Consider the following 26,094-nt stretch of genomic DNA (forward strand, 5'->3'; position numbering starts at 1 on the left):
TTTAGGCTGATCTGCGAGCCACGAATGCACTGCTGTCTTCACCTCTTCATTAGACGTGAATCTTAGTCTTCGTAGAACTTCTTTCCGGGGACCAAAGAGGTGATACTATATCTAATTGAATCAGTTCACGTGCACGCCCAATGTTGTAGTCAGACGTGGATGGGCGTCCGAATCCTACTTCATGGCTGACACTTGTGCGACCTTCCTTGAACTTCTCTATCCATTCATACACACTTCTTCACGACAAAACATTTTCTCCATACAGTGCACAAAGTCTCCGCTAAATATCGGCACCAGATACACCCTCAGACCACAAAAAACTAATCACCACACGCTGCTCTTTTGTGAAAATGTGGGGCAGCCATTGTTTCTCGCACAGCAGTCACAAATAAACAGACGTAACACGGCCAAACCTGCACAGCAGTGACTGGGGAGACCGCAAACTCATACGGAAAGCGCTGATAAGATGCTGCAGCCAACAGAAGTTTTAATAAATTTTGACGTGTGTGAATATAATGATATATATATATATATATATATATATCATCAAATCGTGTCATTGTATCGCAAAATTCCACTCTTCTGTCATAATCATCTTCGGATAGCTCCTGAACTACACGTATATGATGGATAATAATGATGCCTCTTCAAAATTGGACGGACTGATGTGGCGCTGATATTATTTTGTTGTGCTCCACTCGAGGCAGATGTATGAGGATTATCATGTACAGTGAGCAGAACATCTAAAGCTTTTTCATCATTACTACCATGTTTGGGTCTTCCAGATCTTGGTGCGTCTTTAATTGAACCGGTTATTTCGAAACGATGAACAGTTCTTTTAACAGTTGACAATGAAATTGGATCACGGATAGGATAAGTGGCATTGAATAAAGCTACTTCGATAGGATCTTCTTTTTTTCTTCGCCATACCCTCTTATCAATAAAATGATCCTTTCCATTTCGGTCAAATGAAATTTTGTGATAGGACAATAGAAATGTAACAAAACTGAAAATTACTCTTCGAATTAGCGCCCTCTGAAATCCACAAGCGACTGCCGAAATGTGTATACATGAAATCATGTTACAATCGTAGACAAGGTCCATTTTGTATAGCCGAGGCCAATTGTAATAATACGTAATTTAAAGTCACCTTGATGTGACATTCCCAAGCTCGCACACGCGCCCACACACATTCAGGATTTTACCTGTGTGGTACGTTTTGGGTAATGCTAACACCGGTGGTACCGGATAATGAAGATGATAACTTTAACGTTAAATATCTCAGCGAAAAAAAATCCTATCGCAAAATCATTTGCAGCATCGTTTTTGTATTGAAAAAAAAGAGCTTTCAAATGAGCCCCCACTCGACCACCCGTGCCATCTAAGATTTTGCTGCCCCCCGCCCACCACACTGCCCCCAAAGGGATTGGGGTCGTTTTTTTTGGCGTTAACTGGTAGATTTTATGACCCCCATTAAATCCCATCAAATTAAAGTTATGAGGGTGTTCCAGAACTTTTGGTGGGCACTGTAATATATATATATACATATATATATATATATATACATACATACATACACACACACCATATTTTTCAGACTATAAGATGCAGTTTTTAGGAAGAATAAATCTGGTTAAAAAGTCCCTGCGATTTATACTCCGTGGTCAAGGGACCCGGCAGAGTCAGGGCCCCTGACCTCTTCATTACTTAACTCCTTGCCGACCCATGACGTGCTGGCGCATCATGGAGCGGCGGGGGGGGGGGGGGGTTGATGTATGGCGCTGAGCCCGATCGATACACTGCAGGTGTCAGCTGTGTTTTACAGCTGACACGCTGCTCTAACAGCCAGAGAGAGAGCAATTTCGCTGCTCCTGGGCATTTAAAGGGGTTGTGCCATAAAACACATGTATGCCCTATCCACAGAATAGGGGATACACGTGTGATCGCTGGTAGTCCGACCCCCAGCGATAAGGAGAACGGGACCGAAAGTCACCAAGAGCGCTACATGAGAAGCTTTGACTTGTGTTCTGTGTCCGGCAGCTTCCTAGAGCAGAATGGGATTCTTCTGCACATGCGTGAGTGGATCTCCATGGATTTCTATGGAGCTGCCGAACAAATAAGCCGGACACAGAACCCGGAATTCCAAGATTATCATGTAGCGCTGTGGGTGACTTTCGGTCCCCTGTTCGCCTTATCGCTGGGGGTCCTAGCGGTCGGACCCCCAGCGGTCACACATGTATCCCCTTCCTGTGGATAGGGGATACATGTGTTTTATAGCAAACCCCTTTAACTAGTTAAATGCAGCGTTAAATAGCGACCGTGGCATTTATAGGGGTTTTTCCATGAAGGACATTTATGACATCCACAGGATAGGTCATAAATGTCAGGTAGATGTGTGTCCCACCTCTTCTAGCTTTCTCTGCTCTCCTGGCCACATGTGGAGTTACGGAAACCACGTAACTCACTGAGCTACTCTGTTTCCGTAACTCCCATAGAACTGAATAGTAGTTACGGAAACAGTGTAGCTCGCATACTACGCTGCTTCCGTAACTGCCATTCACTACTATGGGAGTTACGGAAACAGCGTAGCTCAGCGAGTTCAAAGTCCCCTAGGAGAACTAATAAAATGTGTAATGAAAAATAAAATATTTTTAAAAAAAGTTATGGCTCTCAGAATGTAGTGAAACAGAACAAATTTTATTAACGAATTCTTTTTTTTCCCCATTTGCGGTGGTCTGAAACCTGGGTGCGTCTTATGGTCAGGTGCGTCTTATGGTCAGGTGCGTCTTATGGTCAAAAAAATACGACACACACTATACTGGAGTATATCGTTGCTAAAAAATAAAAAAGGAAAATATGCACTGGATGGAGTATGAGGCTGGGTTCACACACCCTATTTACGGATGTAATTCGGGCATTTTAACCTCGAATTACGTCCGAAAATACGGCACTAAAGCGTTGGCAAACATCTGCCCATTCATTTGAATGGGCTTTACGATGTTCTGTGCTGACGGTCATTTTTTTTTTACGCGCTGCTGTCAAAAGACAGCGCGTAAAAAAGACGCCCGCGTCAAAGAAGTGCCTGTCACTTCTTGAGACGTAATTGGAGCAGTTTTCCATGGACACAATCGAAAAAAAGCTCCAATTACATCCGTAATGGACGCAGCGAAAAACGCCTGCACTTGCCATTACGGCTGAAATGCCGGAGCCGTTTTCTCCTGAAAACAGCTCCGTAATTTCAGCCATAACGGAGGCTGCCGTGTGAACATACCCTTAACGTTATTAATAAATGTGGGCCTATGAATTGAGATTTTATTTTCTGGGGAAATGCTCAACGTTTATTTTATTATAGCTCTAAGCGACTGGAGCTTACAAGAGAGCAGACATTATGCAAGACACTAGAATATTTGGTCTAAGGGTCCAGTCACACATTGCAAATAAGGTGCAGTTAGAACAGCATAAAAAACCGCATGCATTTTTACTGAGATTTGATGCATTTTTCGATGTGGTAAAAAGTGTAACCGCATTAAAAAAACAAAAAAAACGAATGCAGTTTTAACCACAATGTCTGAATGGACCCCAATTGCCAATGTATTTAAAGACGAGAGTATCCATGTCCTTAGTGTACACAAGTTTACAGCATACTACTATAATGACAGACTAGTCATTACTATAAAGCTTGTCAAAAGCGAAAAGCAGCTAACAATAAATTACAATATAATAAAATAGAAAAAAAATCATGCAGATAAGGTGGAAAATATTTGTTGTACATATCAGCAGATTGTATTTGACACACCCAGAAAAGTAAAGCGGCTGTAAATGCGACCTCCTTTTCTCAGAAGTAATAGTCGCACATACATTAGAAAAGTAACTAAAGACAATGTAAACTATCATGTGTTACCTTGTAAAAGCAGAGAAATTATGGGACAACAGAATTGTAGCAGGTAGATTACCTAGTATGTATACAATTCCATTTACAAGCAGAAAAGGCTGACTAATACATAGAACATAGTCCAATCTTATCAGGATCTGCAGGCCTGTTCTGCCAGGCAATGTCTTACCATACCGCACATACCAGAAAGGAAGAAGTGCTATGAATCCAGGACAGCCACACCTAACTTCATGTTCCTTTTATTTCTGGCCTGAAGCAGCTGCAGGGTCTTCCCTCAAGACTCTGCAGCGAGAGGTCAGCCAGCCTGCAGTTTCACTACAACGTTACTTTGATGTTCCGTTTCCTCCACTTCAGTCAACTTCCTGCATGTTACTTTCTTTCCTCTTTTTACTGAACAGAAAGTTACTTCTCAGTGACTATACTATGGGCACGGCCATGACGAAAACCGTACAAGGAAGCAAGTGGACAAGAAAAATAAAAAATCAAAAAGTCTGATATGAAAAATAGCAATAAAAAAAAAAAATGACACTAAATGACAGGAATGTAATGACACCGATAGACTTGTTAAGATAAAAGCAATAAATACCACAGTGTAATAAAACATTCACAACACTAGAACACAAATGTGTTGCAAATGTATTCAAGAGGGGAGGGTATATAGTGCGATCTTAGAAGGGATGCAGAAGAAGTTATTGATGGGAGGAAATGTGTACACCCTATGAAAAACCACCGATGCCGGCCCTCTCACCGACTGTCAACCAGGGCACACACTATCGACTATATGGTAGCAAACAAAAACTAAGCAAAGTGCAATTCTCCCCATTTCACAAACCTTTGAAATGTAAAGCGTATAAGATGTGGGACAATGCAAGCAGTAGGACCTTACACATTCAGTAAGAAGAAAGTTGCTATTTCACATGTACCTAAAAATATCCCAAGAAACTACTCTTATCAGATAATCGGTTAAATCTATTACAAAAAGGGTTATCAATTCTTTGTAAAAAAGGAGAAGACTTGAATCTTCAAATAAATGTAAAAAGATTTGCTTTTGGAGGGGCTCTCCTGGGATTCTGTCCGTATCTCTGAATATGCTGCTCATGGATGGAGCGGTGTCTATTGACCATATTACACATTACTCGCGTAGCACTCTAGAGGTAAAGTAGGAGCCTGTAAATACCTCAAATTTTATGTAGGGGGACTTTTTCTGTAGGAACCTGAGAGAAAAAAAAAAAGAGGTTTGTTTCATCGCACACTGTACTATGCAGGTATTCGCTCCGAAAAGCTTTGCATCACATTCAGGAGGGTCGTCCGGATGTTATATTTAAAATATGCTATAGGAGTGGCATCCTATCAGCAGGCAAGCAGCTACGTTCAGAAACGTCTACGCACTCTGCTGGAATCGGAAACTAGACCTTTCACACCACTCTCAATCTTTACACCACTACTAGAAGTCAAATCTCAGGTTGTTATAGGTATCATCATACTTTAATTGATTTCACATCAACCACCACAAGCCTCCATGATAGAGATTGTTTTAGGAAACGTCCGTCCCTTTAAGATTACCAGGACTACTAGTCTAGCTTCCGGGCGACTCTGGTTTTAGTTGCAGAGCCTCTCAAACTTCTGTCTTTCATCCTATCAGATTGAAAGGTGGAGTATTTAAACATGGGTTAGTTCTGTCTTCTTTGCTTGCAATTCACCTTGTTTGCATGTGTTTGATCAAGCTTCTGATTATACCCTGTACCTTTGACTATTTGGACTTCTGGAACTGGACCTCTGCTTGTCTCTGGATTTACCCTTTGCTTTCTGATTTGGACAGTCTGCTCCCGGCTGGTTTTCACCTCTGCAATTCCGGATATTCTCTAGCTTTGTGATTTTCTGGTTTTCATTTAGCTGTCGTATCTGCTCTGGTATTGCCTGCATTGCACCTCTTATCCAACACCAAACTCTGTTAAAACAACCAGGGTTCTATGCTGCAAAGTCCAACCTGCCTTGCGGTGGGCTCTGGCAAGAACCAGAGTGTAGCCTTCGATTCTGTTGATCAGAGTGGTTACAGATTTGGGGTTGCAAATTTATTTGCACGCTCATTCCTGAAGTCTCCAGCAGCCCTTGGGGAAATCACTCACCTAGCAATTCCATAAACTTTCACCCTGGGAATTTCTCAACTGGTGATTCCATAACAGTGACTCTCCCCGACCTAGATATATCGGAGCTACGAAAACTACTGGAATGCTTCCTAGAAACCCCTTCCCTCAGCAAGTTACGGGGAAATGACCATGAGGAGCTTTCATAAATCCTACATTTCACCAACTAGAAATTAAAAAAAATGGGAATTTACCCAACTAATGCCGGTTTTAAATGTGGGACCTCAAAAGCAAAAAAACATGGTTACTGCTTGTGGGATAATCCCGGAATTTTGGATCAGCAAACGATTCACACAAACTCATTTGACCAACTTTATACAATAGGGCATCTTTGGCCGGGTGGATGCAAATAAACACAAATGAGACAGCAGTTCCAGAAAACTTTTACATCTGGTCTCCGTGGAAGGAATGAAATCTATCCTCAAAGACCTGAACCTCCCCCCATAAATTAGTCTTAAAGAAATTGTCCTTTCATGGACGGTTTTGGTGGAGATCGCCATTCTGAAAGAATCACGAGTTGAGAGGTTCTTTGCCACATGGGAAGGCTTTATAGCTATGCTCCCTTGCAGAGTCCAAAATCCCACAATTCCAAGCCGCTACAAGAGTTGAGGGGCGACCTTAAATGCGCCTGTCAGTGGAGTACTTCCTCCCCTGAACTTCTTTAAATTGGTTAATGTTAAACTCCGAGAGGTCTATACCTCTTCTCAGGATTTACTACCAGTTGGACAGAGTCCTTACGCTTCGCCAGATGCTAACATGTACTCCTGGGAAATCCGTTACCATAGTTGGGGATTTTCGGCCCTAATAATTCATATAGATGAGAATTCATCTTCTCGCCAGGGGTCTTAACTACCTCTTTCTTCAGAGGGATCACCATCATGGTCCGACTCCCTAACTTATCTTATATGTGACGAACAATCCAGATCTTATGATACGCCATGTGGTAAGCCACTTGCCATGACACCCCTATGAGCCTTCGTTTTTTTTTTTTCTTGTGTCATTGGTTTTCTATTAGAGAAATGTAAAACCATTGTGAGTTTAACCCCTTCCCTCTTTAGCCACTTTTGACCTTCCTGACAGAGCCTCATTTTTCAAATCTGACATGTGTCACTTTATGTGGTAATAACTCCGGAATGCTTTCACCTATCCAAGCGATTCTGAGATTGTTTTCTCGTGACACATTGGACTTTATGTTACTGGCAAAATTTGCTCGATATGTTCAGTATTTAATTGTGAAAAACACCAAAATTTAGCGAAAAATTGCAAAAATTAGCATTTTTCTCAATTTAAATGTATCTGCTTGTAAGACAGGCAGTTATAATACACAAAATTGTTGCTAATTAACATCCCCCATATGTCTACTTTAGATTGGCATCGTTTTTTGAACATCCTTTTATTTTTCTATGACCTCACAAGGCTTAGAACTTTAGCAGCAATTTCTCACATTTTCAAGAAAATTTCAAAAGGCTATTTTTACAGGGGCCAGTTCAGTTGTGAAGTGGCTTTGAGGGCCTTATATATTAGAAACCCCAAAAAAGTCACCCCATTTTAAAAACTTCACCCCTCAAAGTATTCAAAACAGCATTTAGAAAATGTCTTAACCCTTTAAACATTTCACAGGAATTAAAGCAAAGTAGAGGTGAAATTTACAAATTTCATATTTTTCTGCAGAAATACATTTTTAATACAATTTTTTTTATAACACAGAAGGTTTTACCAGAGAAATGCAACTCAATATTTGTTGCCCAGTTTTTGCAGTTTTAGGAAATATCCCACATGTGGCCGTAGCGTGCTACTGGACTGAAACACCGGCCTCAGAAGCAAAGGAGCACCTAGTGGATTTTGGGGCCTTATTTTTGTTAGAATATATTTTAGGCACCATGTCAGGTTTGAAGGGCTCTTGCGGTGCCAAAACAGTCAAAATCCCCCAAAAGTGACCCCATCTGGGAAACTAGACACCTCAAGGAAATTATCTAGGGGTGTAGTGAGCATTTTCACCGCACAGGTTTTTTACAGAAATTATTGGAAGTAGGCCGTGAAAATTAAAATCAACATTTCTTCAAAGAAAATGTAGGTTTAGCGATTTTTTTTCTCATTTCCACAAGGACTAAAGGAGAAAAAGCACCGCAAAATTTGTAAAGCAATTTCTCCCGAGTAAAACAATACCTCACATGTGGTAATAAACGGTTGTTTGGAGACACGGCGTGGCTGAGAAGGGAAAGAGCGCCATTTGGCTTTTGGAGTTCACATTTAGCAGGAATGGTTTGCGGAGGCCATGTCACATTTACAAAGCCCCTGAGGGGACAAAACAGTGAAAACCCCAAACAAGTGACCCCATTTTGGAAACTATACCCCTTGAGGAAATTATCTAGGGGTATAGTGAGCATTTTGACCCCACAGGTTTTTTGCAGAAATTTTTGCAAGTAGGCTGTGAAAATGAAAATCTACATTTTTTCAAATAAAATGTAGGTTTAGCTAATTTTTTTTCATTTCCACAAGGACTAAAGGAGAAAAATCACCATAAAATTTGTAAAGAAATTTCTCCCGAGTAAAACAGTACCCCACATGTGGTAATAAACGGCTGTTTGGACACACGGCGAGGCTGAGAAGGGAAAGAGCGCCATTTGGCTTTTGGAACTCAAATTTAGCAGGAATGGTTTGCGGAGGCCATGTTACATTTACAAAGCCCCTGAGGGGACAAAACAGTGGAAACCCCCCACAAGTGACCCCATTTTGGAAACAACACCCATTGAGGAAATTATCTAGGGGTATGGTGAGCGATTTGACACCACAGTTTTTTTGCAGAAATTATTGGAAGTAGGCCCTGAAAATAATAATCTACATTTTTTCAAAGAAAATGTAGGTTTAGCTAATTTTTTCTCATTTCCAGAAGGACTAAAGGAGAAAAAGCACCACAAAATTTGTAAAGCAATTTCTCCCGAGTAAAACAATACCCCACATGTGGTAATAAACGGCTGTTTGGACACACGGCAGGGCTTAGAAGGGAAAGAGCACTATTTGACTTTTTGAGATCACATTTAGCAGGAATGATTTGCGGAGGCCAGGTCACATTTGCAAAGCCCCTGAGGGGACAAAACAATGAAAACGCCCAAAAAGGGACTCCATTTAGGAAACTACACCTCTTGAAGAATGCATCTAGGGGTGTAGTGAGCATTTTGACCCCACAGATGTTTCATAGAATTTATTAGAATTAGGCAGTGAAAATAAAAACAGTCCTTTTTCTTCAATAAGACGTAGCTTTAGCGCAAATTTTTTCATTTTCTCAACAAATAAAGGAAAAAAAGAACCCAACATTTGTAAAGCTATTTCTCCCGAGTACGGCAATACCCCATATGTGGTCATAAACTGCTGTTTGGGCAAACGGCAGGGCTCAGAAGGGAAGGACCGCCATTTGGAGTGCAGATGTTGCTGGATTGGTTTCTGGGCACCTGTGGGCCCAAAACAGTGGAAACCCCCCAGAAGTGACCCCATTTTGTAAACTACACCCCTCAATGCATTTACCAAGGGGTGTAGTAAGCATTTTAACCCTGCAGGTGTTTTGTAGAAATTAGTGTGCGCTCAATGTTGCAGAGTGAAAATGGGATTTTTTTCCATAGATATGCCAATATGTGGTGCCCGGCTTGTGCCACCATAACAAGACAGCTCTCTAATTATTATGCGGTGTTTCCCGGTTTTAGAAACACCCTACATGTGGCCCTAATCTTTTGTCTGGACATATGACAGGGCTCAGAAGTGAAGAGTACCATGCGGAGTGGAGGCCTAATTTGGCGATTTACAAAGTATTGGTTCACAACTGCAGAGGCTCAGATGTGAAATAATAAAAAGAAACCCCTGATAAGTGACCCCATTATGGAACTGCACCCCTCAAGGCATTTATTAAGGGGTGTAGTGAGCATTTTCACCCCACAGGTCTTTTCCATAAATGAATGCGCTGCGGATGGTGCAAATTAAAAATTTATATTTTTCCCTAGATATGCCATTCAGTGGCAAATATGTCATGCCCAGCTTATGACGCTGGAGACACACACCACAAAAATTGTTAAAAGGGTTCTCACGGGTATGACGGTGCCATATATGTTGAAGGAAACTGCTGTTTGGGCACGCTGTAGGGTTCAGGGCCGAGGGAGCACCATTTGGCTTTTGGAGAGCGGATTTTGCTTGGTACTATATTTGTTTGAGTATTGCTGGTGTTTTATAATGTGGGGGTACATGTAAGCGGGGCGGAGTATATAAGGGGCATAGTCAGGTGGTATAAAAAAATAAAAATAATCCATAGATGTGTGTTACGCTGTGAAGCAATCCTTTCTGCACAGGCCGGTGTCGCACTGATAAATGGTGTCATTTCTTATCCCCCTTTTGGTCCACACTCCGCGCCTTTGTAGTTTGGGGAATTTTGCTGGGAAAGTATTATCCTGGTATAATACGGGCACCGTCGCTTCCAGCGGATATGATTGGGCCCTCCCTTCCTGGTTCCCTAATTTTAGGTCCTTGATAAATCGCCTCTTGAAACAGAAGAAATGTTCTCCTCGGGCACAACTGCATATTTTTTTATTTCCTGACTTATTGGAGCCATAACTAATTTTATTTTTCATAGACGTAGCGGTATGAGGGCTGGTTTGTTGCGGGACGAGCTGTAGTTATTATTGGTACCATTTTGGGGTACATGTGACTTTTTGATCACCTTTTATCCTATTTTTTGGGATGCCAGGTAAACCAAAAAACGCAATTCTGGCACAGCTTTTTTTGGTTTTTTTTTATACAGAGTTCACCACGCATTATAAACTACATGTTACCTTTATTCTGCGGGTCAGTACGATTCCGGCGATACCTCATTTATAGAACTTTTTTATGTTTTACAACTTTTTGCACAATAAAATTACTTTTGTAAAAAGAATGTATTTTTTCTGTCGCCAAGTTGTGAGAACCATAACGTTTTAATTTTTTTGTCGACGGAGTTGTATGAGGGCTTGTTTTTTGCGGGACGAGCTATAGTTTTTATAGGTACCATTTTTGGATACGTGCGACTTTTTGATCACTTTTTATTGTAATATTTGTAGGGCAAAGTGACTAAAAAACAGAAACTCTGGTAACGTTTTTTACGGGTTTTTTTTACGCTGTTCACCGCGTGCAATAAATAATATAATATTTTGATACCTCCGGTCGTTACGGTCGTGGCGATACCAAATACATATGGTTTATTATTATTTTTCAATAATAAAGGACTTGATAAGAGTAAAAGGGGGATTGTGTGTTATTTGATTACTTGAAACTTTTATTGTTTTCAAACTTTTATTTTTTGCGCTTTTTTTTACACTTTTTTATACTTTTTCTCAAGTCCCACTAGGGGACTTGAAGGTCCAACGGTCAGATTTTTTTTTTTCTAATACATTGCACTACCTATGTAGTGCAATGTATTAGATCTGTCAGTCATTCACTGACAGCAAGCCGTTTAGGCTTCGCCTCCCGGCGGGGCCTAAATCGGCTTCCGTAATGGCAGAGCAGGAGACCATTGTGTCTCCTGTTGCCATAACAGCAGTCGCCAGTCCCGATTGCCTGTCAGGGCTGGCGATCTGCTTGTAACCGCTACGATGCAGCAATCGCTTTCGATTGCTGCATCGAAGGGGTTAATGGCAGGGATCGGAGCTAGCTCCGGTTCCTGCCGTTACAGGTGGATGTCAGCTGTACAGTACAGCTGACTTCCACCGCTGATGACGCCGGATCAGCTCCTGACCCGGCGCCATCTTGCCGGCAGCTACGGAAGCCGATCAGGCTCCGCCGCCGGGCGGATCTTGACCGGCTTCGGTGCTAGGCAGACCGGGAGGCCAGTATTAGGCCTCCGGTTGCCATTGCAGCCACCGGAACCCCGGCAATTTCATTACTGGGGTTCCGATGAGCTGCAAACACCTTAAGTGCAGCGATCGCGTTTGAGCGCTGCACTTAAGGGGTTAATGGCGGGGATCGAAGCTAATTTCGGTCCCCGCCGTTACAGTCGGATGTCAGCTGTAAGATACAGCTGAGATCCGGTGATGATGGGACCGGCTCAGCTTCTGAGCCGGTGCCAAACGTTTGACGTACATGTACGGCAAGATGCGGGAAGTCCGTACTTTCCATGACGTACATGTACGTCAAATGTCGGGAAGGGGTTAATAAAAAAACATTTAAAAACAAAAAACAAACCTTCACATGGACAATATGGTGTAAGTGTGGTTCTTATGATACTCTTGATAAACGTGCCTCCAACACAGATTAAGCAAAAAATATAACCTGAACAGTTGCTTATTGTAATGTATAATGCAGCGATCCACAGAATTGGGAGGTTTGCATGGACGCTATGACCAGGTTATAATTGTTGTGATGAGAGATTGAGATCTATTGACTGTACCTTAGAAATATGACAGTAGATTAGCAAGAAGAGTGGCAGTGGAATTACACATGACCACAGGATCATAAGGGTTATGCTATAAAGCATGAAGACAGTGTCTGCATAGGAGCTGTATACACAAAACGGTTGACTTTTTTTTTTAGCAAATAAAATAAACAGTTGCAAAATTTAAAACTGCAGCTGTGCCCCTCCAGTGCAACATAAAGTTAGGCTCCCTGGTATTGTGAAGTGCTGCAACTTGCAACTGTACCCGCTCATAGGGAGCACCTGACAATGCTTTACAACCCTGATTTGCGGGACTTCTTGACACCTTGTAGCCCTAGATTAAGAGTAGATAAAGCCAATGCCTACACAAAACGTATACGGTACTTTATTATTACAGTGAATGTAGATTCTGCACATTGTGACTATTGATAGTAAGATATTGGGGTCCCAGGATATTCAAGCTGCACCTCTTGTGCCTCACCATGAATTCACAGAATACTAAACTTCTGAAGACATTTACTACAGTATTAGGGCTACAAAAGAAAATTTGCTTTGTATGATTATATTTTTATTTTTTTAAAAGTTGGATGAAAAAAAATAAAAATAAATAAATAAAATATATATATATATATATATATATATATATATTATGAAGACTTGGAAAGGCAGCTGCTAGCAGTAAAGTATGGTTAAATCACCGCTACTATTTTCAGCCACCAATTCAAATTAACACATTCATATGTGTGATTTCGGTTACTATGTGAAAAACAATTCAACTTTGTTTCACACGTTGACAAAATGCATTTTTATGAGCGTCTTCACAGGCATTGCCAAGTCCTCGCCATGGTGTTCCATATATATATATATATATATACACATATACACACACACACTTAGAGAATTCTGTGTCATGAAATCTATACAATACAAACACGACAAACAAAAAGAGAAGCAGTCTCTGGCCAGAAAAAGAACTGGCACTGTACACAGATAGCGGCCATGCTCCTCCAGTTTCAGAATATTCTGCATCATTACAGTAACATATGCAATAATGCCCTCTTTGGTACCAAGAAGTCTCACATGCCAGCCACTGGCTGAGGGGGCTCACTTAGGCGAATTTCACACGAACACGTTGCAGTTCCGTGTGACATCCTCGTATGCTGCGTGATTTTCGCACATATGGCATCGTTAGGACACTTTTTATGTTTAGAAACAGAAATGGAGGTGCTTTCATTTTTGCATTCATTTCTTGAACTGTTACGCGAATCACGCGCAGCACACGGAAGTGCGTCCGTGTGCGATTTTCACTCACCCATTGACTTCAATGGGTGTGATGCGCGAAAAACGCTCACGTATAGGATATGTCGTGAGTTTTACGCAGACACACGATGCGTGAAAATCACAGACTGTCTGAACGGCCCCATTGAGTTACATAGGTCCGTGCGACGCGCGTGATTTTCATGCGCGTATCACGGACGTTAACTACGCTCGTGTAAATAAGGCCTTAGGGACCGTGTGCTTTATTACTGGCTGTACCACCTACTGATAGGCCACATGCCACAATTTAAAAGTCAAAAAAATTAACAGCCACTGATATTGTTTACACACAATGGGGAAGATTTATCATAACTGGTGCAAAGGAAAAGTGGAGTAGTTGCCCGAGGCAACCAATCAGGTTGCTGCTTTCATGTTCCAGTGGCCCTTTGGAAAATGAGAGGTGGAATAGGATTGGTTGTTATGGGCAACTACTCCACGTTTAATATATCTTACCCAATATATAAAGGTTTAGATTCTCAGACCTGGATAGATCTCAGATAAAGCAGCGATCATAGGGGTAACTCGACTTCCTGTCAGTAAGTCAATTGAAATGGCTGATAGCAGTGAACAATAGATAACATTCAACGGCACATCCTTACACGACAAATCTAAAACACGAAACAAGGCTCTGAATAAAAGCTATAAATACTACTCACCCTGAGCGGGTCACATAACATAGGAGATACAACCATGTTCCTGTACACACTGCGTGCTCGGAGGCGGATTCTAATGGGAGTCAGTCTCCTACAGAGAACTCTTGAAAGAGATGAAGTCATCTTTGGACACCAGTATCATTATGTATACGAGGAGCCTCCATCATCAAAGAACAAAACACACATGCAGTCATCCACTTGTGTACAAACAGAACTGCAAAAACCCCACAAGCTCCCGAGAACGGGGTGCCCTACGTGGCCGCGACACCTAGTACAGTATATATACGGCGCACATAGTACAGTATATATAGCATCCAGGAGCCCGCATTACCTACAGTGTGAAGGCTGGCAGCGCAGAATGGATGGCACCTGAGTGACTCATTCAGTCTATAATTGGTAAATTCCTCACTTCCAATCCCATGACTATGAGCCACCCTCACACTGTGATGCAGAGATGAGTAAGACAGGCTGATGGCAGAAATCAAAGGGTTAAACGCCGCGGGGACCACTATGCCCAGCACAGCTCGCCAGAAACTACGTATTTGCTTCCACAACGTACGAGGAGACCGTCACCTGCAGGTCCCCGTGTGGCTGACTCACACAGGACAGGAGAGTAATACGCAGCAAGCGGAGCCGCGCATACGAACAAGTCTTACCTGAGTCCCGCGGAAGAAATGGACGCTTATAAGAGCAGCACAAATGAGCGCAACTCCGAAAGAAACTCTGGCCAGTCCCAGCTGAAAGACGAGGGCGGAGGTCCCGGCTTCTCAGAACTCCAGCCCTGTCAGTGACTGCCGGCCAGGGGGAAGGGGAGGACTCCTGTCAGAAAAAGTGCTGGGCGGGAGACACCTGTCAAAGCGAGTTGGGGAGAGTCGTGTGGGGACGACGTTGACTCCTCTCGAAGAAAGTGCTGGCAGGATGCTAGGGGGGTGTCCTCGGCAATGCATGCGGGGCAAGGGAGGGACTCCTGTCACACGGAGTAGGGGGCAGGCTCCCACATGAGGCACTTTTCCTCTCGTCTCTAGCTTATAGGAGCTTTCGGTGTCTTTCACTTCTGTCAGTGCTCCGCGCACGACTCCTGAACACCTTTCTGACCCCTCACGGACCCCATCCCTCCTCAGGGAGAGTTTACTGATAAAGAAAAAAAAAAATGGAACCTCCAGCGCTAAGAGAGCAGTCTCCCAAGGCAGAAAAAGCCGAGCGCAGAAAAGCCACTCGCTGGTCAATCGCAATAAAATCTATGGCTGTGCGTTCGATTGATCTAGTCGTAAGGAATAGGGAAGTGCGTGTTTCTTATGTTATTACATTTTTGGAGACCACGTGAGACCGCGGGCTCCTCCCCTTTCAGTGACATTCTGAAGTCTACGCTATTTTTAGCTCATTGGTTATTTGTTAACCCGATGAGGGCTGGAGTAAACTGGTCGTGTTTTGCAATGAAATGTCTGCTAAGTACGTAGGCGCGCAATATACAGTACAGCCGGCAGTATTGTTGTTCTAGTCAGCCTGTAGACTACTCCGCACACTGTGCCATCTCCCCTGATCGTAACTTGTTTCGTGTGCTGCGGACGAGCCCATGCGATACTTGTAATTATAGAGACGCTGAAGGTGTGGGGGCGGCTGATGAGAAATTGGGTCATGCAATAAAGGCAGAATCGTCCTGATTTCTACTCCTGACAAGTCGGCCCATCTGCTCTGCTGCCCCCTCCCTGTGAAATGGTGAAACAGCACACTCTTAGTAATAGCCAGTTCATAAAAAATGCATCATCCTGTAAGTGACTCATTACTAGGCTGTGTCAAGATGTGTCTACACAGGAAGAAAAAGCAGCAACTACATCAGAGGCTCAGAGTAAGGCCTCATGCACGTGACTAAACGCGGCGTTATTATATGGTGCTTTATGCAGCTCTTATGTGGAGTCGGATGCCATATTCCTGCCCCTATCCTGTAGGGAGAATATGGTACCCAATACAGAATAGTTTTGGTTGCAATATGGTGCAGTCCATATTATGCACCGTATTACTGGGAGAAATACACCCTCTATTGTGTCCACCATTGCCACTTTCACACGGCGGTATTTGGATGCGGTCACACGTGGCGTCGTTTTCATTGCGGAAAAATTCACAGAGTAAATTAATGTATTCCTATGGGTGAAAACAAAATCTGCAACACACACGTGGTTACAATTCCTGTGCAGAACTTTGCGGCTGCAGAAATACTTTACTTGTAGGATTTACTAATGTTAGGAAAAGCCCCTCAAAATGTAACTTTTATTAAATTATAAATAAAATGTGAAAAAAACAAAAACACCCTGATGTTGGTGTTCTGTTGAATACTGTGAGGGTGTGTTCACACGGCCTATTTTCGGCCGTTTGTCGGGCCGTAAAGGCCAAAAAACAGCAGAAAAGTCGGAAGCAGAACGCCTCCAAACATCTGCCCATTGATTGCAATGGGAAAAACGGCTTTCTTTTTCGATGGGCCGTTTTGAAAAATACGGCGGCTCAAAAGAAGTGCAGGACACTTCTTGGGACGCTTTTGGAGCTGTTTTTCATTGACTATTGAAAACAGCCCGAAAAACGCAGCGAAAATCGCGACTGGCTTAAAAAACGTCTGAAAATCAGGAGCGGTTTTCCCTTGAAAACGGCTCCGTATTTTCAGACATTTTTGACTCTGCGTGTGAACATACCCTTAGGTAAATCAGGACATACCGGAGACTCAAAAAATAAGTATTGCAATACTTGATACTAAGGGTATGTTCACACGCACTAATTACGGACGTAATTCGGGCGTTTTTGCCCCGAATTACGTCCGAAAATAGTGCCTCAATAGCGCTGACAAACATCTGCCCATTGAAAGCAATGGGCAGACGTTTGTCTGTTCACATGAGGCGTAATTTACGCGCCGCTGTCAAATGACGGCGCGTAAATAGACGCCCGCGTCAAAGAAGTGACCTGTCACTTCTTTGGCCGTAATTGGAGCCGTTATTCATTGACTCCAATGAATAGCAGCGCCAATTACGTCCGTAATGGACGCGGCGTTCAAGCGCCTGCACATGCCGTTACGGCTGAAATTACGGGAATGTTTTCAGGCTGAAACATCCCCGTAATTTCATCCGTTACGGACGCCCTCGTGTGAACATACCCTAAATCTTTGAAACAAGTATGCCCTGTGGTTCAGTTAGCTCTCAGGCAGAATGGTATTTATCCTCCTAAGGCTAAATTCACACAAAGTTTTTTTGTTATGCGGAAACCGCATCAGAAAACATGCCAAAAAACAGCCGAAAACCCCTCCCATTGATTTCAATGGGAGGCGGAGGCGTTTTTTCCTGCGAGCGGCAAAACAGTCTCACAGGGGAAAAAAAGCGACATGCCCTATCTTTGGGCGTTTACATCTCTGACCTCCCATTGACATCAATAGGAGGAAGAGAAAGCGTTTTTGCCCATGGCGCTCAATGGTCACGGGTGAAAAATGTGGCAAACGGCGCGCGGGCAGATCAAAATCTGCCTCAAAATTCCAGATGGAATTTTGAGGCAGAATTTTCTGCCTGCAAAAAACTCAGCATGAACTCTATTGGAGACTCACTCACACCTGTATAAGCACTGTCCCTCATAGTAACCAACCAAAGACTATTCAAGCACTCTGAAAAGAGCGACTCCTGGTTGATTTGAGTCCGAGTCCTGTATTCTATATATCCATTGCCAATCTTGAATGCATCCCGTCATTATGTCAGTTTGCTTCCTGATGAGCCACCTAAAATGACTGGGATATAGAGAATACAGGACTCGGACTCAAATCAACCAGGAGGCGCTCTTTTCAGAGTGCTTGAATAGTCTTTGGTTGGTTACTATAAGGGTATGTGCACACGATAACGACAATTACAGCTGAAATTACGGAGCTGTTTTCAGGAGAAAACAGCTCCTGCATTTCAGACGTAATTGCTCGTACTCGCGTTTTGCAAGGCGTCAATTACGGACGTAATTTGGAGCTGTTCTTCATTGAAGTCATTGAAAAACGGCTCAAATTACGCCCCAAGAAGTGTCCTGCACTTCTTTGACGACGCTGTTATTTTCCGCGCCGTCTTTTGACAGCGACGCGTAAAATTACAGGTCGTCAGCACAGTACGTCGGCAAACCCATTGAAATGAATGGGTAGATGTTTGCCGACGTATTTGGGCCGTGTTTTCAGGCGTAATTCGAGGCGTAAAACGCCTGAAAATAGGTCGTGTGAACCCAGCCTTAGGGTATGCTCGCACGCAGTGAGCAAAAACGTCTGAAAATACGGAGCTGGTTTCAGGCGAAAACAGCTCCTGATTTTCAGACTTTTTTTAACAACTCACGTTTTTCGCAACGCTTTTGGAGCTGTTTTTCAACGAAAAACGCCTCCAAAAACGTCCCAAGAAGTGTCCTGCACTGCTTTTGACGAGCCGTCATTTTACGCGCCGTATTTTGACAGCGACGCGTAAAATAAAGGCTCGTGGGAACAGAACATCGGAATTCCCATTGAAAGCAATGGGCAGATGTTTGTAGGCGTGTTAGGGGCGTTTTTTCAGGCGTAATTCGAGGCGTAAAACGCCCGAATTACATCTGAAAATAGGCCGTGTGAACATACCCTTAGGGACAGTGCTTATACAGGTGTGAGTGAGTCTCCAATAGCCTAACATCAATAGGGCGGACACTTTGGGCCCATTCACATGAACGTTAATAACGTCCGTGTACTGCGCATGGAAATCATGCGCAGCACACAGACCCATTGATTTCAATGGGGCCATTCACACATGCGTGAGTTTTCACGCAGCGAGAGTCCGCTGCATGAAACTCACTGCATGTCCTATATTGGTGCATTTTCATGCACCTACGCGACCATTGAAGTCATCCCTGTGCTGTGCGTGATTTGTGCATCAATTAAATTGAAAAAAAATAATGTGCTTTGCGAATGTGTGAATAACGCCTGCCACTCGCAAAGCACACTGATTCATAACACAACACACACAGACCAGATTCACGCGTGTTTTTCTTGCGCGTGAATCTGATACGCTCGTGTGAATGTAGGCTTAGGCTGGGTTCACACGACCATGTTACGTCCGTAATTGACGGACGTATTTCGGCCGGAAGACCCGGACCGAACACAGTGCAGGGAGCCGGGCTCCTAGCATCATAGTGATGTACGACGCTAGGAGTCCCTGCCTCTCCATGGAACTACTGTACGGGACAGTTGTCCTGCAGCGAGGCAGTGACACCTAGGGTGTACTTGTTTCAAAGATTTAGTATCAAGTATTGCAATACTTATTTTTTGAGTCTTCGGTACGTCCCGATTTACTTAACAGTATTCAACAGAACACCAACATCAGGGTGTTTTTGTTTTTTCACATTTTATTCATAATTTAATAAAAGTTAAATTTTAAGGGAGGATTTACATGGGCGTGTGCCTTTTGCTTTTCCTGCCATTAGTAAATCCTATTTTTTGACCCAGCAGGGCGTATATGTAATTGAACTTGTATCTATCAGTTACTTGGTAACCAAAGCGTTTTTTGTATGCGTTGCTGATTTTGGATGCAGAATTTCATCATAGACCTTATTGCTATATGAAATTGCTTTATAAAATAAGCAGCAGTCACACAATTCAGCTTTAGGGCTCGTGCACACTGTATTATTGCTCTGAACAACCTCAGAGTTGTAATGCAACATGCATAGAACTCTATGGGGCCCTATTGTTCGTCCATATGCCTCCAAGTTCCATGATTGTATTACAGAGGTATTCCCCCCTAGAAACATTGCTGCTAGAGGAGAATACCTGTATACTACGGCACCATACAGAGGCACATGGAGTGCCTACATCGCCATAGTACGGAGCCGCTGGGACAGGCTCTGTGCCCATGAGCGTGAGGCTTCAGCATGAGTTGAGAAGCACAACTTTTTCTTGAATTACGCTTTGGTAGGAGTCAATGGAAATGGTCTATGTTGATTTGTATTGCAATGCAAACATCATGCAATAATATTGTGGTAGCCGTTGCATAATAGTTACATCCGGTTGCACACGTTGTGCAACTTAATACATTCCTATACGCATGACTGTCACTCTATTTTGTATAGTTTTAGTTTATTATGCATATAAATAAACTATCTCAGACTATGCTCATCTAATAAATAAGTAAAATTCACATTAAAAATGGGTACAATACTAATAATAATAATTTAGCAAAGCAGCATGTGTCGCTAGATGAGAGAAAGTTAGTCTCTATTCACACGTCAGGGTCCAAGTGTCAGCCGATAAAAACGTTCGTTTTTCTCGGACGTTTGCATCCATTCCGGGCCGTGTTTCCGGTTTTAATTGCCAATTTTGACCCGTTTTGCAGCCGTTTTTTTCTTGCCTGTCTGTTTTTAAAACGGATGAATTTCATTTGTAATTTTTTTGCCACACACTTCCCTCTGTAGATAATGCCACACACTGCACTCTGTAGATACTGCCACAGCCCCCCTGTAGGTAGTGCCACACAGCCCCCCTGTAAGTAGTGCCACATAGCCCCCCCCGTAGGTAGTGCCACACAGCCCCCCCCCCATAGGTAGTTCTATACAGCACCCCCCATAGATCGCACCCCCCTACCTTTCTGTAGATAGCGCCACCGTTCCAGGAGAAGTCCCTGACTTCAATGTCCATATATGGGACTTAGGGACTTCTCCTGGAGCGGAAACATCGGCAAGAGCGCCGGGGATCCCGCTTCAGAAGTCCCTGATGGCACTGTGTCCATATATGGACAGAAGTCAGGGACTTCCCCTGGAGCGGAAACACTGGCAACAGCGCCGGGGATCCCGCTTCAGAAGTCCCTGATGTCACTGTGTCCATTTATGGACAGTGAAGTCAGGGACTTCTCTTTGAGCGGAATCCCCAATCCCTGGCCACAGCGTTGTGGCCGGGGATTCCGCTCCTACAGGAGGCAGAAAAATAACCTCCTCCTCACATGCACTTCGCGCTGTGAGGAGAGAGCGAGCGACAGAAGACACGGCCATCACTCGGAACACATTAGAGTGATGGCCGCGTATTACCTGGCCCCATAGACTTCTATGGGAGCCGGGTGGCCGGGAAAACAGGGCATGTCCCATTTTTTGACGGCCCGCTAGATTACGCTGTTAATGACTGCCCAGCGTGATCTCGATGTGCTGTGCTGTAAATGACACACAAACGTTACCGAAGTGTCAGGATTCTGAATAGACATCACGTCCTGGTTGGCAGTTATGTCTATTACGTCTCAGTACATTTGAGTAACGTTAGTGTGTGTGTATGTGGCTGCATATAGTGATGTAATAAGAACACAATGCTGCTGTGTAAATGAATGGAGAGAAGTGTATGACGCTGATTGGTCACTGAATGGTCAGCGTCATACACTTCTCTCCACGACGCCCACTTGGTCATTATTTCTAAATAAAAAACACTGCTGTCACCTACATTACAGCGCCGATCACATTATGTAGAACATAGGCCACTTATAATGTGGTGACAGAGCCTCTTTAACCTTTACTTATAAAAAACAATCAACAAGATTTGTTATCCACCCAAACCTCATTCAGACGGACAGAATTATATTATGGCCACAAATCCCAGCCTTACCGTGGGCCCAACAACCCGAACTAACAGCAGGGATTTATGATGCGGTTAGTTCGGGTCATTAAGCATGGTCCGGGACTTGCAGCCGTAACACAGCTGCGAAAATGCAGCCACATTACGGCCGTTTTAATAAGGCCTTAGGCTACATTCACACAAGCGTGACAGATTTACGCTCTTGCAGCATTTTTTGCGCATGTGTGCTGCATTTTTACATCAGTGTGCTTTACGCGCGGCATGGTTTTTCACGTCTGCGCAAGCACTCCTATTTTTCCTTCTTCAATGTAATTGATGCGTAAAACACGGAGAGCACACGGATGTGCCTCCATGTGCTGTCCGTGGTTTTCACGCACCCATTGACTTCAATATAGGACATGCGTGAGTTTTCACGCATGTGTGAATAGCCCCATTGAAATCAGTGGGTCCATGTGCTGTGCGTTGTTTTAACACACAGCACACAGACGAGAATCACGATCATCTGAATGAGCCCTTAGGGCTCATACCGACGAGCGTAACACCCGTCCATGTGCTGTGCGTTAAAACAACGCACAGCACATGGACCCACTGATTTCAATGGGGCTATTCACACATGCGTGAGTTTTCACGCATGTCCTATATTGAAGTCAATGGGTGCGTGAAAACAACGCACAGCACACGGACCCATTGATTTTAATACACACGTACAAGAAATGTAGGAAAAACGTTGCGTTTTGTACACGTGCAAAACAGACACGCTCGTCTGAATGTAGCCTTACTGAGAGTCTCGTGATGCAGAGCGGTTCTTCCTGCAGCACGACACCCTCACCTCTTACACAATGGTATTATGTTCCTCCACACCTTATGTATAAATACTCTAGCTGCTGTTTTAGGGCTCATCCACAAGTAACGGAATTGCTGCAGAAATTTTCTGCAGCATTTCCGTTGAAAGCAGCGGAAATTCCGCTGCAGAAAAAAACGCACCATGTCCTGCGTTTTTTTACTGCAGAAAATGGTGCGTATTTTGCTGCGTTTTTCACAATGCTGGGAGATGGTAATATCTCCTATGAAAAACGCTGCAATTCAGTCCACTTTCCGCAACAGGAACTGACACGATGTGGTCCAAAAAATACGCACTTCTGGTCGAAATTATTAGGCTTCCTGCACACGTAGTGTATTTTGCTGCAGAAAATACGCAGCAAAACCGCAAGAAATTTGCAGGAAAGAAACACACCTGAAGGTGCATTTTTTTAATACGTTTTTCGATGCGGTTTTTAAGTTTTGCTGCGTAAATCATGGCATTTTCATGCTGTGGGTTTTGCTGCGCATTTCTCCAGAACTAGGGAGATATAATTCGCAAGCGGAATAGCGAGATAAATTGACATGCTGCGGTTCTAAAAGGACGCACCGCGGGTCAATTTACGTGCGGGACAATACTGCAGCGTGTACATGAGATTCCCTGGAATCTTATTGACTATGCTGGTACTGTACTACGCTGCGGTTTTGCAGCTCGCAAAACCGCACGTAATACGCATCATGTGCATTGACCCTTACGCAGCGTGTGAATGACATTTGTTAAATCTTACCCACTTTACTGCTACTGTATTCTGCTGCGTATTTTCCATCCACAATTCTGGACTGAAAATATGCAGCAATTCCGCTACGTGAGGACAAGCCCTTACTGGATCCAGGAAGAGTTTATTTATATTGATGACAGGGCAGATCGTAGAGCCACACCATGCAGATGACAGCCACGGCCACCACCAGAAATTTCTGCCCCCACACAATGATGTGCTCAGGACCCCTTCTCATCACTCCTCATCATCGTATGCACCTTGCGACACCCCACATTACCTTTTAGTCTTTTTTTTTTTTTACAGTTCTCAGTTTACCAAATGAGAATTTCTCCACACTCCTGGCCATATGGGGACTATACACACTTTTTTAACCCCTTCGTGACCAGTCTATTTTAGACCTTAAAGGGGTATTCCGGTTACAACAAGCTACCCCCTATTCGTAGGGTAAGGGGTAAGTTGCTGATAGGTGGCTGTCAGACAGCTCGGATCCCCACCGTTTGCTCGAAGTTGCCTGAACCCAAGTTTGAACCGAGAGGCAGGTCGCTCATGCGCACTGCCGCTCCATTCTTTCTATATGGGAGCGCCGGAGATAGCCGAGAAAAATAAATTTTTTATTTATAAATATACCACGTATGAGTGCACCCTTAGGCCGTGTTCCCACGTAGCGTAAACACTGTGGAATTTCTGCAACAGAATTCTGTGCGGAAATTGTGCAGCATTTACAGTAGCTGCAAAGTGGATGAGATTAAGAAAATCCCATGCCCACGCTGCAGAAAAAACCTGCAGCATAAACGTTAATAAATTGACCTGCGGTGTGGAATTGAAATCCGCAGCATGTCAATTTATGCTGGGTTTTCGTTGCAGGTTTTCCCCATTGAATTCAATGGGGATGCAAAACCCGCAACAGTAAGCTAAATGTTGTGACTGTTGCGGCGGAATTGCAGCGATTCCGCCGCAGAAATCATAACTCAGGAAAAAAAAAAAATCATACTTACCCAGAACTATCTTCTTCTTCCCGCAGTCCGGTCTCCTGTGATGACGTTGCATCCCATGTGACCACTGCAGCGTCACATGGCCTGCAACGTCATGTTAGGAAGCCGGACTACTCGCAGAGAAGAGGGTGGGGGCAAGTATGAAAGTTTGTTTTTTTCCCCAGCGGAAAATTTTGTTTGAAAAACACGGTTTTTTGGACGGAAGGTGCTGGGTGGGGGTTCCAGTTCGGATACGCTGTGCAGTTTTTACGTAGCGTATCCGACCTGTGGGAAACCGACCTTATGCTTCTTTTACCCTGTGGTCATGCTGCAGCAAAATTGAGCACTTGTTGCCCGATTCCCCCACAGATTAAGGCCAAGTTCACACACTCACACACACACTTTTGGTCAGTTTTTTTTGATCCAAACACAGGAGTGGACACAAAAGAAAGGCTATACATCAGTCTTTTCTTTATACATTTCCTTCCTTTTGGGTCCACTTCTGGCTTAAAAAAAAACTGAGCTGAAAACTGCGTGTGTGTGATCCTGACCTAAAGCGGATTGCCGGTGGTCCCTACAGCGGAACATTCTATGATCAGCTAGTCATAAGGGACCCTTCTAACAAAAAAAGTGTGTCTAAAGCAGGCAACCCATACAAGTCCAGTTCAAAGAAGACTTCTCGACGTAGATAGCAAAGCAATTAATGGCTGTTCCCTTGAAGGGTATGATGTTCCCAGAGGAACAAGATAACAAAACGCAGGTAAATCACAGAAATCCACATCAAATAATGTGTTTTTGCTGCACATATAAATCATTGCGGATTTCCCGCAGTGGTTTTACCTGTGTGAAACATTGGTTGTAGCAAACTTTATGTGCACCTGCAAATTTCCAGCATTTAAGCGGTCTAAACGCTGTACAAACCGCAACAAAACTCAACTTGCGTATTTTACTGCAGAATTTTTGCTCACCTCAAAAAAAATCCGTACATTTACAGACTCATTAGTCCAAAAGTTAATCTTTATTAGTCCACGTATACGGACAAACCCCCCCCCACACAAATATATATAAAACGGTTAAAACAAACAAAAACAGCCTCAAGTGAAACCATCACAAAACTCAGTCAACTGGGTATCCAGCCACAATATGTACAATGGTGGCTCAAACTAGGTTTGGTGTCTAGAACAGAAACTTAAAGATAAAGAGACCAGAAAAAGTAAAGCTGTTAAATAAAAGTAATCATTTACCTATTCATCAGAGAAGACACTTTGACGCACGTTTCGCAACCTTCACAAGGAGGTGAATATGCTAGTACAAATGGAGTTCAAATAGTCGTCTAAAGTAGCAGTAATCAAAGGAGTATGTCGTATCAGGGGACTGCCCAGCCTCGACCACCCGCGTCATTGGAGTCAACCCATGTGAGCAAGGAATGCCCACACACGCATTTCCACTGACAACTTCCGATACGACTCTGGAATAGTCACATGATGCGCATGCACACTTAACCGCCCCTACAATAGAGGAACATGTATAAACACTACAAGACTATCAAAGTCTATTAGAAGTATATAAAAGTAAAAGAAAGTAA

The 26,094-nt window shown here is 43.4% G+C and overlaps 1 protein-coding gene across 4 annotated transcripts in view; it reads right to left on the reverse strand.

Moving 5' to 3' along the window:
* Positions 1–15,652, reverse strand: part of TAOK3 (TAO kinase 3) — a 280,331-nt gene extending 264,679 nt beyond the window's left edge. For 2 of the 4 annotated variants that reach the window (XM_075835361.1, XM_075835369.1), the window contains exon 1: positions 15,051–15,652. The gene's annotated coding sequence lies outside the window, so the exon portion shown is untranslated. Of the gene's footprint in view, positions 1–14,397; positions 14,415–15,050 lie in introns of those variants that run through there. The other 2 variants (XM_075835388.1, XM_075835378.1) reach the window with 2 other exon arrangements.
* Between the last annotated feature and the right edge of the window lie 10,442 nt (positions 15,653–26,094).

This window comes from Rhinoderma darwinii, chromosome 1 (genome assembly GCF_050947455.1).
Source record: "Rhinoderma darwinii isolate aRhiDar2 chromosome 1, aRhiDar2.hap1, whole genome shotgun sequence".
Classification (NCBI taxonomy): Eukaryota; Metazoa; Chordata; class Amphibia; order Anura; family Rhinodermatidae; genus Rhinoderma; species Rhinoderma darwinii.